At 46.2% G+C, this 14,344-nt stretch overlaps 1 long non-coding RNA gene across 1 annotated transcript; it reads left to right on the forward strand.

Moving 5' to 3' along the window:
- The first annotated feature begins 370 nt into the window (after positions 1-370).
- Positions 371-11,139, forward strand: LOC139178877 (uncharacterized). The gene is made up of 3 exons (XR_011563307.1): positions 371-454; positions 6,807-6,911; positions 10,939-11,139. It is a non-coding gene; the product is annotated as an uncharacterized lncRNA (long non-coding RNA).
- The last annotated feature ends 3,205 nt before the right edge of the window (positions 11,140-14,344 follow it).

Genomic DNA, 14,344 nt, shown 5'->3' on the forward strand with positions numbered 1-14,344 from the left:
TCAGGTTCTGGTCTTGGTCCCACCACTCGTCAGCCCTGCCCATCTTGCACAGGTCACTTCTCTGTGAGTGCAAGTCCCTCCCCCCTGCCTGCATTATGGTAGGGGAAAGTTTTCTGAGAACTGCTGAGTGTGCTACATTGTGAGCTACAGGTATATTTGGAGGGGAGGAGAAGGGAGGAGCCCCCTGAGAGATTTCCCTCCAGACCCCCAGACTCTAGGATTGACCTCAAGTCCAGGGGGAGTGAGAGGGGCCAAGGCCATTTGTGTCTTGGGAGGAGGGCTTGGCCGGGGGGCCATCCTGGAAGCGCCCTCTAGGAGGCAGCAGAGGAGGTGTTATGGAGCCCTGATACCCCAGAGACTCAGGGCTCCTCCCCTCCCCAGTCCCTGGGGTACGCGGCATGGAGGAAGGCTGGGGGCGGAGGCTGAGTTACGACTTTGCTTTAGAAATGGAGAGGTAAGGTGCCAGTTTCACAGGCTCCCTGGGGCCACTAGTCGCCGCTGGTCACCACTACTTTGGGGTGGAGGGTGGCGGCGGCGGGCAGGGGGCGGGGGGTTCCTCATGCCTTTCCCTGCCCCAGAGCCTGGGCCTCCTTCTCCCAGCCCTGGGAGAGAAGACAAGCGCCTTCCACATCCTCCTTTCCTTACAGTGGGCTCCCTTGACTGGTTAAGACACACCTTCAAGCCCCTCTGTGTGTGCATGCTCAAATCATGCCTGACTCTTTGCGACCTGGTGGACTGTAGCCCGCCAGGCTTCTCTATCTGTGGGATTCTCCAGGCAAGAATATTGGTGTGGGTTGCCATGCCCTGGATCTCTGAATCTTCCCAACCCAGAGATCAAACCCGTGTCTCCTGCCCTGCAAACAAACTCTTTACCACTGAGCCACCTGGGAAGTTTACGCCCCTTTACTTGAGAGCAGAAGAACCCACCGTACTTAAGATGTAAGGGAAAACAAGTCAAAAATAATAATTGTTCACCTATTAAATGCTGGGTGTTATGATTGACATACTCTGATCTCAGTTACTCCACAGTCACCAGTTGAAGTGGGTTAGCCTCGCTTTACAGATGAGGAAACTGAGGCCCAGAGATGTTAAGTAACTTTTATAAGATGACGCAGGTGGGAAAGTGATAGAACTGACACTGGAACCTGAAATTCCCTAACCCCAGTAGCCGTGTTCTTTCCACCATGGCAACCATCTAAAGCAGGAGGATGCTCAAGGAAGCAGGCTCCAGAAAAACTGGAAATTGCAAAGATATAGAAGGACCTAGACTTGGAGCATGTTACTGATTTCTGGATCTCTCCATAATAACATGCCTCTTGCAGCCAGCCTGCTGTTTTACTGAAAGTCCATTTGCTGGCTTCTTTCTAAAACTGCTCCCCTGCGGATATGATCTGTTTATCTTTTATATCCTAGTCCTAACTCACTCCCTTAGTTCTTGGCAACCCTATGCTGCTCTAAGTTTGTTTGCTTTTTTTTCCCCCACCAGCAAAATTATGTCCTCATTTTTATTCAAAACATGACATTTGAGCTCCAGTCGTGTACTGGGTACTGAATGAGAGCCTGGGGGCCCATACTGGGTACCACTTACTGAGCACTTGCTTCCTGTGGGCACAAAGTAAGCCGTTGACCCCACCATACACCCTTGGCTTAGGGATTAAAGCTTCTGTCTCACAGACAAAATAACTGAGGCCCAGAGTCACTGAGTAAGCTGCCCATTGTCACACAGCTAGCCAGACCTCAACCCCAGCTCTGTGGTTACAGACCCTGTGATGTTAACCCCGTCTGCAGGGCACGACAGGAAGATAACATGCTTCCCTATCCTCTCCACTCTGAATGCCTGATCCTTGCTTTTAATTTAATGTGGAGAAGTAGGTCTATATCATATACGTGGCAGTGGCACTCTGCTGGGACAGAAGAGAAATATGTAACATGCCTTCAAAACACATTGAGCTCCATGACCTCTCCTGAGTCCCGGGATGTTCTTGCGTGTTCCCTCCTCCCTCTCCCATGTTCTTTTCAATCTCCCCCTCAAGCTTCTCTCTGTCTCCACTGGTCCCTAAATGTTGGGGCTCCACGGGACTCCATCTTCAGCCCGATGGAGCTTGTCACTCTACATCAGGTCTTGCAAATTTGAGTAACCTAGGGGGCATGTAGAAATCCACACATCAGGGTATGTGTTAAACTGTCTCTGCAAGTGTGATCATCAAGGAAAATCCCTGCCTGGTGACAATCCTTGAACCCTCACCCAGCCCAACAAAGCGCCCAAACGAAGCAGCAAAGGGCAGTCCACGGATGCTCAGGGCTGCAGCTCTGTCCCTGGCCCCCATGTCTGTTTTCCTGAGATGATTTTGTCTCCCTCAAGTATTTCTCTGCTTCCTCTGTGTTGATCACTCCTGAATTGGCTATCTTCAGCCCAGGTCTCTTTCCTGAGCTTCAAACTTTGTGCATCTGCTTACAGCTCCCACTGCCCCCAGGCCCAATACGGCCAAAACTGAGAGCACCACCCCTTTTTACTCTGCATCTTCCTGTATTCACTGAGTTACGTTCTGTTGTCCAAAGGTACCACAGCTTGCTTATCCTTTCATTTACCGAAGATCAATTTTTGCTTCCAAGTTTTTAGCAATTATGAATAAACCCGCTCTTAACATCCAAAAAAGAGAGAGTGAGAAGTGAGCGCCCTTGACCTGCCTTACTTCTGGCTCTGGACATCAGAATGTTGTCAGGGGGCCGGAAGACCGTCGCCATCTGATGGGCGATATCACTGATACACCAATAGCAGAGCAGGAGGGTGGCAAGAGCCTGGGTCCTCGGTGACACTGCTGTGCTGATAAGCTGGCAGCTTCTGGAGACCCCAGTTTCTGGAGACCCCAGGAGACCCCTGGGCTTTTTCTTATTTCATGAGATAATGAATGTCTGTGTAGTTTAAGTCACTATCAAGGGAGCAGAGCCCAACCCATACTCTCTAATGGCCAGAGCACTGCCCATGCCTGATAAGCCCTCCATGAGGGCTGACTAGTCAGTGAAATGCACACACACACAAAGAGTGCAAGTTTATGTGGGGAAACAGGTAAACATAAGCTGCTGCACAAATATGGAGAAAGATGACTTTTTCTGAGGCTGCTTTTTCTCTCTGAGGGGTTTGGGCTTAGTGGGTTCAGTTAGGTTGCTACTTACTCTATTTCAAGTACAAGAATAGATGATGGTCTATGGGACTTTCCTGGCGGTCCAGTGGCTAAGACTCTGCTCCTAATGCAGGGGGCCTAGGTTCAATCCCTGGTCAGAGCACCAGATCCTGAATGTTGAAACTAAGACTCAGAACAGCCAAATAAACAAACAAATATTTTTTTAAAAAAATAAAAGATGAAGGTCCACATACATGGGATGAACAGTATACCTGAGAGAAAGACCCTAGGAATCCCCCACAACTGTCCCTTGCTTATCCTTGGCAACTTGGCAGAGCCTGTCCAAGTGCAACACATTTGGTGAGAAGTTTCAGAGAAACACATCCAAACAGAAGAGGGATGGTACTGGACTCACCCCAAGGGCAGGCTCCAAAACAGAGAACTGCAAAGATCTCTTTCTTCTTGGCCTTTAATTTAAGTCTGTAAAACTAGGACGCATCGGGGTAACTCTCTTGGTTCACTGTGGAGTCCTGAAGTCCACCCAGGGGACTTCTCATGTATTCACCACCAGCAGCTGGCAGGCCTGGCAAGCTGCAGTCCATGGGGTCACAGAGAGTCAAACACGGAACAACTGAACTAAACTGAGCAGCTGGCAGTAACTCAGCAAACACAGGGTACAGTCCTGGTCTTTCTGTTGGCTCCACCAATCCAATTAGACCAATGGGGATCACTGATCCACCGCCCAGTGTTGCTCATGGGCCGCAAAGGAGTCTGGATGGTATCATCTAATGCACCCCCAATGTAGGAAGCCAGCTCTCAGCCAACTCTCAAGGTCACCTGAGATTGATTTCCGCCTGAGATTTGTGCCTGTGCACCTCCTGCCTTTCCTAGCACTGTCCCTGGCCATCCTCTGTGGAGCCCAATATGAAACTGTACTCTAGGTCAACGTTCACTCTAATGTTCTTCGAAAAGTCTGCACTCAGAGGAAGTCTAGCACCAGTCAGTGACGTGCTAGTGTGAATTAAAGCCTTTCTCAGGGTTACTTGCTAACTAAATCTCCTTGCCCTTAAGGCATCTTTGTTGTATTCATCTTGCAAGCTTTGAGTCATGTCTTAACCACTGTTTTGCCCTATTTCTTAGTATTATTTCATTTCATTGATTAGTTCCCCAACTACACCATAAGTACCTTGAAAACAAAGCTGATATCTTCTGCCCGTGCGTGCTCAGTCACTTCGGTTGTGTTCGACTCTGCAACCCCATGGGCTGTAACCCTCATTCTCCAGGCAAGAATCCCAGAGTGGGTTGCCATGCCCTCCTCCAGAGGATCTTCCTAACCCAGGGGTCAAACCAGTGTCTCCTGCATTGCGGGCAGATTCTTTAGCCACCGAGCCACCTGGGAAGCCCATACTTAGGATTCGTGTATTTGTTCATTCATTTATTCAAAAACAACTATTGGGGGACTTCCCTGGTGATCTAGTGGCTAAGATTTCACTCTTCCAATACAGGGGCTGTGGGTTCCATCCCTGGTTGGAGAGCTAAGATCCCACATGCCTTGCAGGCGAAAAAAAAAAAAAAAAACATAAAACATATTCAATAAAGATTTTAAAAATGGTCCACATCAAAAAAAAAAAAAAAAAAAAAAGGTACCCTCCCCATCCAAAAAAAAAACTACTGGATACATCCTAGGTACTGGGCTCCCAGCTAGGTCTGAGGTTTCCAACAAGGATAAAGTATAGTCCCCACACTCAAGCACTTACACCCAGGCTTGTGGAGCAGACGAACTGTAGGAGTTAGGTCTCCTCCTCCTGGAGGTCCAGGAGTCCAATCCTTATCATTTCTGCTTTTATCCTTGCCACACCACCAGCCTGTGTTTGAACAAGTCTGAGTATGCCTGTTTCCTGTCATCTAGAGAAACCAATTACAACATCCCCTAGGGCAAGAAACGTTTGAACTGGCTCTTAAAGGACCAGGGCAAGGGAAATGAGGGCGCGGGAGGATATTCCTGGCAGCGGGAACAGCACGAGCAGGAGCGCGTGGCCAAGAACAGCTTGTTGTGGGCAATGCCAAACACAAGTGCATTCACTTCTATTTCGGGGGCCTTCATTGTGGAATGGAAGGCTTTGTCCACAGGAAAGCAATCCCAGACATCAAAAGCCTGATAGAGGAGGTATTTTGGGACGTGCGTAGGGGAGAAAATCCCTCCCCTGGAGCCTGCAAAGACACACTAGGTAAGCAGCTGTCTCCAAAGACCGGTGCTGAAGGCCAATCCTGCAGATTTTCAGCTGTTCCTTTGATGGCCAAGGATGCCTAGTTACAGGGGGCAACCTATCTGCGGCGGCCAAAGTCCTGGGAGGGAGAAATGTTTTCAAAGGGGCAGTAGCCACACTGAAAAGGACCCTACGAGCTTCTTGCACTCAGCTGATTCCAAGAGCCTCACACTAAGATGGGAGGCATGTAACATGAGAGTCCATCTTTCCATCCCCTGAGAAATACCATTTCCCCAGAAATTTGGTGTTTACACAACAGAGGACTTGAAACTCCCAAAGCTCAGGAGGGTAGGAGTTGGGGAATGTTAATATGATGAGCTACGTTTGATCCCCTCTAGCTTCCCAGAAAAGACTGGCTCCAGCACACAGAGCCAAGTGACACATAGCTCTAAATTAATCCCAAGCATCTACACAAGGCAATGCTATCCCCCTTCCCCTGCCATGGCTCCCTCAGGCTGCCGGCTAGCCCTTCCTCGCCCAAGCCTGGCTTCTGCAAAGCCTACATCTTGGTAAAAAGCTGCTAAGAGTCTACTTAATTCCACAGAAATTAATTGAAGACCTTCCATGTAAAGCCCTGCTATGGGAGAAGTGTGAAGAGCTCAGATCTTCTTACTTGGAATCCATCCCAACCATCCAACACCAGGGGATCAGATGTACTTAACAAGGACACCCCTGCCCTGTAAGGACATTCTCCCCAAGCTCTGGCTTTCCTCCAGCCCCAGGGATTGTCTTTCCATGACCTAAAATGGCATCCTGCTTGCCTTTCATCTATCTGAAGCCATGGACCTCATTAACTTTTTAAAAAGCAGTGTCCATTCGCTTCCCTCCAGGTTTAATGATGGCTTCTTAAGGACAGCACATGTCTGACTCTTTGCAACCCCCTGGACTATACAGTCCATAGAATTTTCTAGGCCAGAATACTGGAGTTTGTAGCCTTTCCCTTTTTCAGGGGATCTTTCCAACCCAGGGATTGAACCCAGGTCTTCCACATTGCAGGCAGATTCTTTACCAGCTGAGCCACAAGGGAACCTCAAGAATACTGGAGTGGGTAGCCTATCCCTTCTCCAGCAGATCTTTCTGACCCAGGAATCAAACTGGAGTCTCCTGAATTGCAGGCAGATTCTTTTACCAACTGAGCTATCAGGGAAGCCTAAAGAGAGCACATGCCCATTCAAACAGAAGTTCACTGTGGACAGAGACCTGTCTTGTTCATGGCTTAACAGTGCCTAGCATATAGTTGTTCAATCAATGTTTGTTGAATGAGTGAAAGAATTTGTTGACTTCCTTCCCCTCTAGACTGTAGCCTTGTTGTCTTGGTTTACGGCAGTACTTGACATATATTAGTCACTCAATAAACATTTGTTGAATGAATAAGCATGCAGATTACTGATTTTTTGACAAATAATTTTTCTTACAGTGTCACCAGCACGTATTCAATGAATAATTGAGCCTCTTCTACATGTCAAACCCTGGGCCAGGCTTGGAAATCCAAAGATACCCAGAACAGGATCCCTGCCTCGAGGTATTCACCATCTAGCATAGGCGATAAATATGTAAACAATTAAAGTAGAAGCCTTCCAATCTGGCAAGACTGGGAGTCATCCTGTGCCAACAAATTGAAAATGTCAAGGGGAGAAATGCGTTTTAAAAAATGATACTATGTTGGATGTCTTCCATTTGACCCTCAATCCACTGTTCTCCATTCTCCATCTGTTGCCCACCCTAGAAGTTTTACCTGCATAAACTATATCACTGGGTTCCTTTGCCTTCTTTCTCTCTACTGGGTTTGGCCAATAGGAGACACTGGCAGGCAATTGGAGGGAGAGAGGTATGAGAAACCAGGTATTATTATCAACAGATTGGCACTTGCCATCTACCTCTACAAGGATTAGATCATGTGTTGCTGTTGTTGTTCAGTCGCTCAGTCGTGTCCGACTTTTTGTGACCCCAAGGACTACCACACACCAGGCTTCCCTGTCCTTCACCAACTCCCAGAGCTTGCTCAAACTCATGTCCATTGAGTCAGTGATGCCATTCAACCATCTCGTCCTCTATCGTCCCCTTCTTCTCCTGCCTTCAATCTTTCCCAGCATCAGGGTCTTTTCTAATGACTCAGTTCTTTGCATCATGTGGCCAAAGTATTGAAGTTTCAGCTTCAGCATCAGTCCTTCCAATGAATATTCAAGACTGATTTCCTTCATAATTGACTGGTTTAATCTCCTTGCAGTCCAAGGGACTCTCAAGAGTCTTCTCCAACACCATAGTTCAAAAGCATCAATTCTTCACGCTCAGCTTTCTTTATAGTCCAACTCTCACATCCATACATGACCACTGGAAAAACCAAAGCTTTAACTATATACACCTTTGTTGGCAAAGTAATGTCTTTGGTTTTTAATATGCTGTCTAGGTTGGTCACAGCTTTTCTGACAAGGAGCAAGTGACTTTTAATTTCATGGCTGCAGTCACCATCTTCAGTAATTTTGGAGCCCAAGAAAATAAGTCTCTCACTGTTTCCCCATCTATTTGCCATGAACTGATGGGACCAGATACCATGATCTTAGTTTTTTGAATGTTGAGTTTTAAGCCAGCTTTTTCACTCTCCTCTTTCACTTTCATCGAGACTCTTTAGTTCCTCTTCACTTTCTGCCATAAGGGTGGTGTCATCTGCATAGCTGAAGTTACTGATATTTCTCCCAGAGATCTTGATTCCAGTTTGTGCTTCATCCAAACCAGCATTTTGCATGATGTACATATAAGTTAAATAAGCAGAGTGATAATATACAGCCTTGACGTACTCCTTTCCCAGTTTGGAACCAGTTTGCTGCTCCGTGTCCAGTTCTAAATGTTGCTTCTTGACCTGCATACAGATTTAGCAGGAGGCAGGTTAGGTGGTCTGGTATTCCCATCTCTTTAGGAATTTCCCAGTTTGTTGTGATCCATACAGTCAAAGGCTTAGGTGTAGTCAATAAAGCAGAAGTAGATGTTTTTCTGGAATTCTCTTGCTTTTTCTATGATGCAGCGGATGTTGGCAGTTTGATCTCTGGTTCCTCTGCCTTTTCTAAATTCAGCTTGAACATCTGGAAGTTCTCAGTTCATGTACTGTTGAAGCCTGGCTTGGAGAATTTTGAGCATTATTTTGCTAGTGTGTAAGATGAGTACAATTGTGTGGTAGTTTGAGCATTCTTTGGCATTGCCCTTCTTTGGGATTGGAATGAAAACTGACCTTTTCCAGTCCTGTGGCCACTGCTGAGTTTTCCAAATTTGCTGGCATATTGAGTGCAGCACTTTAGCAGTAGCAATTTTAGGATTTGAAATATCTCAGCTGGAATTCCATCAACTCCACTAGCTTTATTCATAGTGATGCTTCCTAAGGCCCACTTGACTTTGCATTCCAGGATGTCTGGCTCTAGGTGAGTGATCACACCATCGTGGTTATCTGGTTCACAAAGATCTTTTTTGTATAGTTCTTCTGTGTATTCTTGCCACCTCTTCTTAATATCTTCTGCTTCTGTTAGGTCCATACCATTTCTGTCCTTTATTGTGCCCATCTTTGCATGAAATATGCCCTTGGTATCTCTAATTTTCTTGAGAAAAGAAAATCTCTAGTCTTTCTAGAGATCTCTAGTCTTTCCCATTCTGTTGTTTTCCTCTATTTCTTTGAACTGATCACTGAGGAAGGCTTTCTTATCTCTCCTTGCTATTCTTTGAAACTCTGCATTCAGATGGGTATAGCTTTCCTTTTCTCCTTTGCTTTTTCGTCTTTTCTTTTCTCAACTGTTTGTAAGTCTTCCTCAGACAACCTTTTTGCCTTTTTGCATTTTTTTTTCCTTGGGGATGGTTTTGATCACCGCCTCCTGTGCTATGTTATGATCTTCTGTCCATAGATCTTCAGGCATTCTATCAGATCTAATCCCTTGAATCTGTCACTTCCACTGTGTAATCATAAGGGGTTTGATTTAGGTCACATCTGAATGGCCTAGGGGTTTTCCCTACTTTCTTCAATTTCAGTCTGAATTTTGCATTAAGGAGTTCATGACAACCCCTGAAAGGAGCTCAGAGTAGAGAGCAGAAATGAGGCAGTGTGTTTGGGGTGGTGGGGGAACTGGCAGAACAAGCCTTCAGATTGTTAGATATTAGGAGCTGATTTTATGAGCCCAATTTTTGTATCTCCTCAGATCTAGAAAACACTAAAATCCTTCATGGTGACAACTGCTCCTTATGACTAGCAGAAACTTCCTGCAAAAAATAATGTGGTTAATTGCATGTCCTCCCCCTTCTCCAAAATCACATATACAGCGATCTTCCCCCCGCCTCTCTGGAGCAGCTTCTCAGAGCTATCTGAGGTTCTGCCCTCCAGGCTGCAGTCCTCACTTTGCCCCAAATAAAACTTAACTGGCAACTCACGCTGTGCATTTTTTTCTGTCAACAGTATTATTCCCCAGCTCCCTTTTCTTAACCCCAAAATCAGCTGCTATCCAGAGGAACCCTGGATTCCCCTAACCTCTGGCTCTCTCCTTCGTGGTTTCCCTAATTTCTGCTCACAGTTTTATAAACAGTCCTTTTATTAAACTCTCTTCAAAGCATCTCATTTAAGCATGCCATTTTTTTCCTGCTAAAACCAACCAATACACTTCCTTTTTAATCTTAAAACATATGAATGTACTAACTCTCCTCTTATTCAGTAAGGAAGCCAAGCCCTTTTCTCAGAGTGTGGGACTGTTAGCTGAAGTTCCACCTCATCTTTCGTGCATAAACAACATCCATCATGTGGAGACTATGATTTCGCCAGTTTCTTTCTCTTTCAGTTGGAGCAAAAATTTAAGGACCCTTGTTAAAGCAATCCAAGTGCAGAATCCTTCCAGACTTTTATCGGTCTTTTTCTAATCTATAGTTGTTTCACCAGCATCTAATTTCCCAGCAGTTTGTTTTCATGACTCACGTGTAAATAGTCTTGTTTTCCCTTTTAAAATTTCAACATTTGTTTCTTCATTTATTTTTTGATCAACCTGCATTTATATACTCCTACTCTGTCATGGGCCTTGGGCTGGAACTCAAGGCAGAAAGATGAGTCTCTGCCTTCAAGTTCACTCTTGTGGTGGGGGAACACAGATGTGACTAGATAACAGCATTTCATTAAAGTCAGCTCATTCAAACTCCATGCATCAGCTTCTTGGTATGTCTTTCTGAAGCTTTCAACAAACAGCGCTCCCTCCCCTCACATGTGCATTTCATTGGTTCGTGTCACACTTGATTAATTCCTGTAACTACTTAACAAGTAGAATTAGCCTAAGTGGGCTTGGGAGCAAACACAACCAACTCCTGGTAAGTGTGTAGCTCAGCAGGCAGAACCAGAAGGTAGCCTCCCAGGCAGATGGGCTCAGGCGGTCTCAGGTGCTGATCAGCATGTATCACAGAGGGGAGCAGGGTTTACCGTAGTCTGGCAGAGGTGCTTAAGAGAGGCATCACTATCATTAACGTTCCGAGTGAGAGGTATTTGCAGTAAACCCTAACAAGTTTTTTTTTTCTTTCTTTCTTTTTTTGTAAAGCAGTGCCTGACTCAAGCTTTGATTGTTGAAACATCCTCTTCAAAGAGGCATCCACTTCAAAGATGGTGATCTCAAATAAACAGCCAGCCTCACAACTACATACACAGCCTGGCCTCCTCCCTGCTCTGAGACACGTGTGTTTTTGACATCTCAGTTGATTTTGACCATTTGGGCCGCTTGTTTTTCCTCTTCCTGTGCTTTAGATTCCTGCTCTTAAGCTTTAAATTCACCAATAGTGTTCCTGCACAACCCTAGGCCCCCACCCTCAACCCCAAAAGAAGCCAAACCTCAGGCCCCACGTGTGTTCTCCACCCCTGCCCCTCCCATGACCTCACTGTGTGGCCCCAAGTGTGCGATGCAATTTCCAGGTCCTGTAAGTAACAAATCCTTATTTTTTCAAGGCTTCCTGATGGTTATCACTGAAGGGCGTCTTGCAAACATAGTAAGACCCAGAAGGACCCGTCCAACCACAATACTGATTCTTGATGGGCTGAGACCAGCACAGAGCAGTATTTCAGTGGCAGCGCAAAGTTCTAGCGTAGAGACTTGGGGAGGAAGGTTCTCCAAGAAGATGTGGTATGAGCTGGTCTCAAGTTTGGCAGAGAAGAGGACAGTGAAGAAGAGGGTCCAGGCTCATATAGAAAGGCACCAAATGTGAAAAGGCATGTGGTGGATGTGCATGCCTATGACCCTCCTCCAGGTAACATGTGCCCCAGGACACCTGGACAAAATGTTCATGGTGGCCCTGTTTGGACATGAAATAAAAACCCACCAATAAAAGCAACATCAGGAGAATATCTTTAAAAATACATTGTAATTATACATTGAAATACAAGAGTGAAAATAAATGAACGAATCTGAGGATTATAAAGCTGATCAAGAGAATAGCAGAAGGATTTGCACAAAATCTTTACTTATAAGATATTCATAAAAGTGTGCAAAACAGAATTCCCTGGCTGCCCAGTGGTTAGGACTCTGTGCTTCCACTGCAGGGGGCCTGGGTTCCATCCCTGCTTGGAGAACTAAGATCCTATAAGCCATGCAGCCCAAAGGAAAAAAAAAAAAAGCAAAACAGTGTATTTTATTTATTGTTGTGGATGCAAGAAAAATGGTAAATAGTGAGGCCAGTGTGGCTGGAGTAGAGAGAATAACAGTGAGAGAGAAGGAGGTGGCTTCAGGGGCTCATGGGGCAGGTATGACGGGGCCCACAGTCCTCTAAAGACCCCGGGGTTTTCCTCTGAGTGGAGTAGGGAATCATTGCAGGGTTTTGAGCAGAGGCGTGGAAGGTGTAACACGTGCATGAGTTCATTCATTTGTTTATTCAACAAAGATGACCTACCTGCCACCCCACTCCAGTTCTATGGAAGGGCCATGGTGCCATCCCTGAGGCTGTGGAGTCCCAGAACTGCAGTGTGATGGGCACCAAATGGAGGTGGGCATCCAGTGCCCTGGGGCACAGAGGAGGGGTGACAGTTCTGTCTGAGGGGCCCCAGGAAAGTTTAACTGATCTGAGATTTGAAGGAGGCATAGGACTGTGCTTGATGAACATTTTAGGCAAAGAATACCCTGCACAGTAAGGGACTTGAGAAAAGGCATGGCACACGATACTCTTAGATAATCCAACACAGAACCATCTGATCTGATGCAAGATGAGCAAACAAGACCTGTGTGTGTGTGTGTGTGTGTGTGTGTGTGTGTGTGTGTGTCTGTGTGTCTGTGTGTCTGTGTGTCTGTGAGATCGCCATGAGCCTCTCCACACTCCTGGGCATTAGGATACACAGAGAAAATTTTCATGGACTGGGCCCTGAGGTCTGAGAACATCTGGTCTGAGGTTCCCAACTGCTGGGCAGTTCTATCCTTCTGATCAAATCCAGCTGGAAATGCCAAACAGAACTACTGGGTTCAGAGGTAGACCCAGCTGTGCTTGGTTACTGGTTCACTCCAAAACACCTTGAATTAAGGGAAGAAGAGGACAGACATCCTCTGCTCTTAAAGCACTGTTGTGGTGCTATAGGGCCTGGATCTGAAGAAACAGCTTCCTGCCTTGAAGGAATGATGTGCCCCCGACCCCCTCCCAGGCAGAACTCTGACATCAGAGCAGTCTTTTCCTGCATTCTTTTACCTTCCCCTGCTTGGGATCCCCATCTGCTGTAGGGCTAAATAGAGACTTAGGGGTTATGCCCCAAGCTCTGCCCTTGTCATCACACAGCAAACCTCTCCTATGTCAACCCTACTGTCTTCTTACAAGGACACCAGTCATTGGATTTAGGGCCCAGCCTAATCCAGTATTCAGTTCAGTTCAGTTCAGTCGCTCAGCCATGTCTAACTCTTTGCGACCCCATGAATCGCAGCATGCCAGGCCTCCCTGTCCATCACCAACTCCCAGAGTTCACTCAGACTCACGTCCATCGAGTCGGTGATGCCATCCAGCCATCTCATCCTCTGTCGTCCCCTTCTCCTCCTGCCCCCAATTCCTCCCAGCATCAGAGTCTTTTCCAGTGAGTCAACTCTTCACATGAGGTGGCCAAAGTACTGGAGTTTCAGCTTCAGCATCATTCCTTCCAAAGATATCCCACTACTGATCTCCTTTAGAATGGACTGGTTGGATCTCCTTGCAGTCCAAGGAACTCTCAAGAGTCTTCTCCAACACCACAGTTCAAAAGCATCAGTTCTTTGGTGCTCAGCTTTCTTCATAGTCCAACTCTCACATCCATACATGATCACTGGAAAAACCATAGCCTTGACTAGACGGACCTTTGTTGGCAAAGTACTGTCTCTGCTTTTGAATATGCTATCTAGGTTGGTCATAACTTTCCTTCCAAGGAGTAAGTGTCTTTTAATTTCATGGCTGCAGTCACCATCTGCAGTGATTTTGGAGCCCCCAAAAATAAAGTCTGACACTGTTTCCCCATCTATATCCCATGAATTGATGGGACCAGATGCCATGATCTTCGTTTTCTGAATGTTGAGCTTTAAGCCAACTTTTTCACTCTCCACTTTCACTTTCCTCTAGAGGCTTTTTAGTTCCTCTTCACTTTCTGCCATAAGGGTGGTGTCATCTGCATATCTGAGGTTATTGATACTTCTCCCAGCAATCTTGATTCCAGCTTGTGCTTCTTCCAGCCCGGCGTTTCTCATGATGTACTCTGCATATAAGTTAAATAAGCAGGGTGACAATATACAGCCTTGACGTACTCCTTTTCCTATTTGGAACCAGTCTGTTGTTCCATGTCCAGTTCTAACTGTTGCTTCCTGACCTGCATACAGGTTTCTCAAGAGGCAGGTCAGGTGGTCTGGTATTCCCATCTCTTTCAGAATTTTCCACAGTTTGCTGTGATCCACACAGTCAAAGGCTTTGGCATAGTCAATAAAGCAGAAATAGATGTTTTTCTGGAACTCTCTTGCTTTT

This window comes from Bos indicus, chromosome 23 (assembly GCF_029378745.1).
Source record: "Bos indicus isolate NIAB-ARS_2022 breed Sahiwal x Tharparkar chromosome 23, NIAB-ARS_B.indTharparkar_mat_pri_1.0, whole genome shotgun sequence".
NCBI lineage: Eukaryota > Metazoa > Chordata > Mammalia > Artiodactyla > Bovidae > Bos > Bos indicus.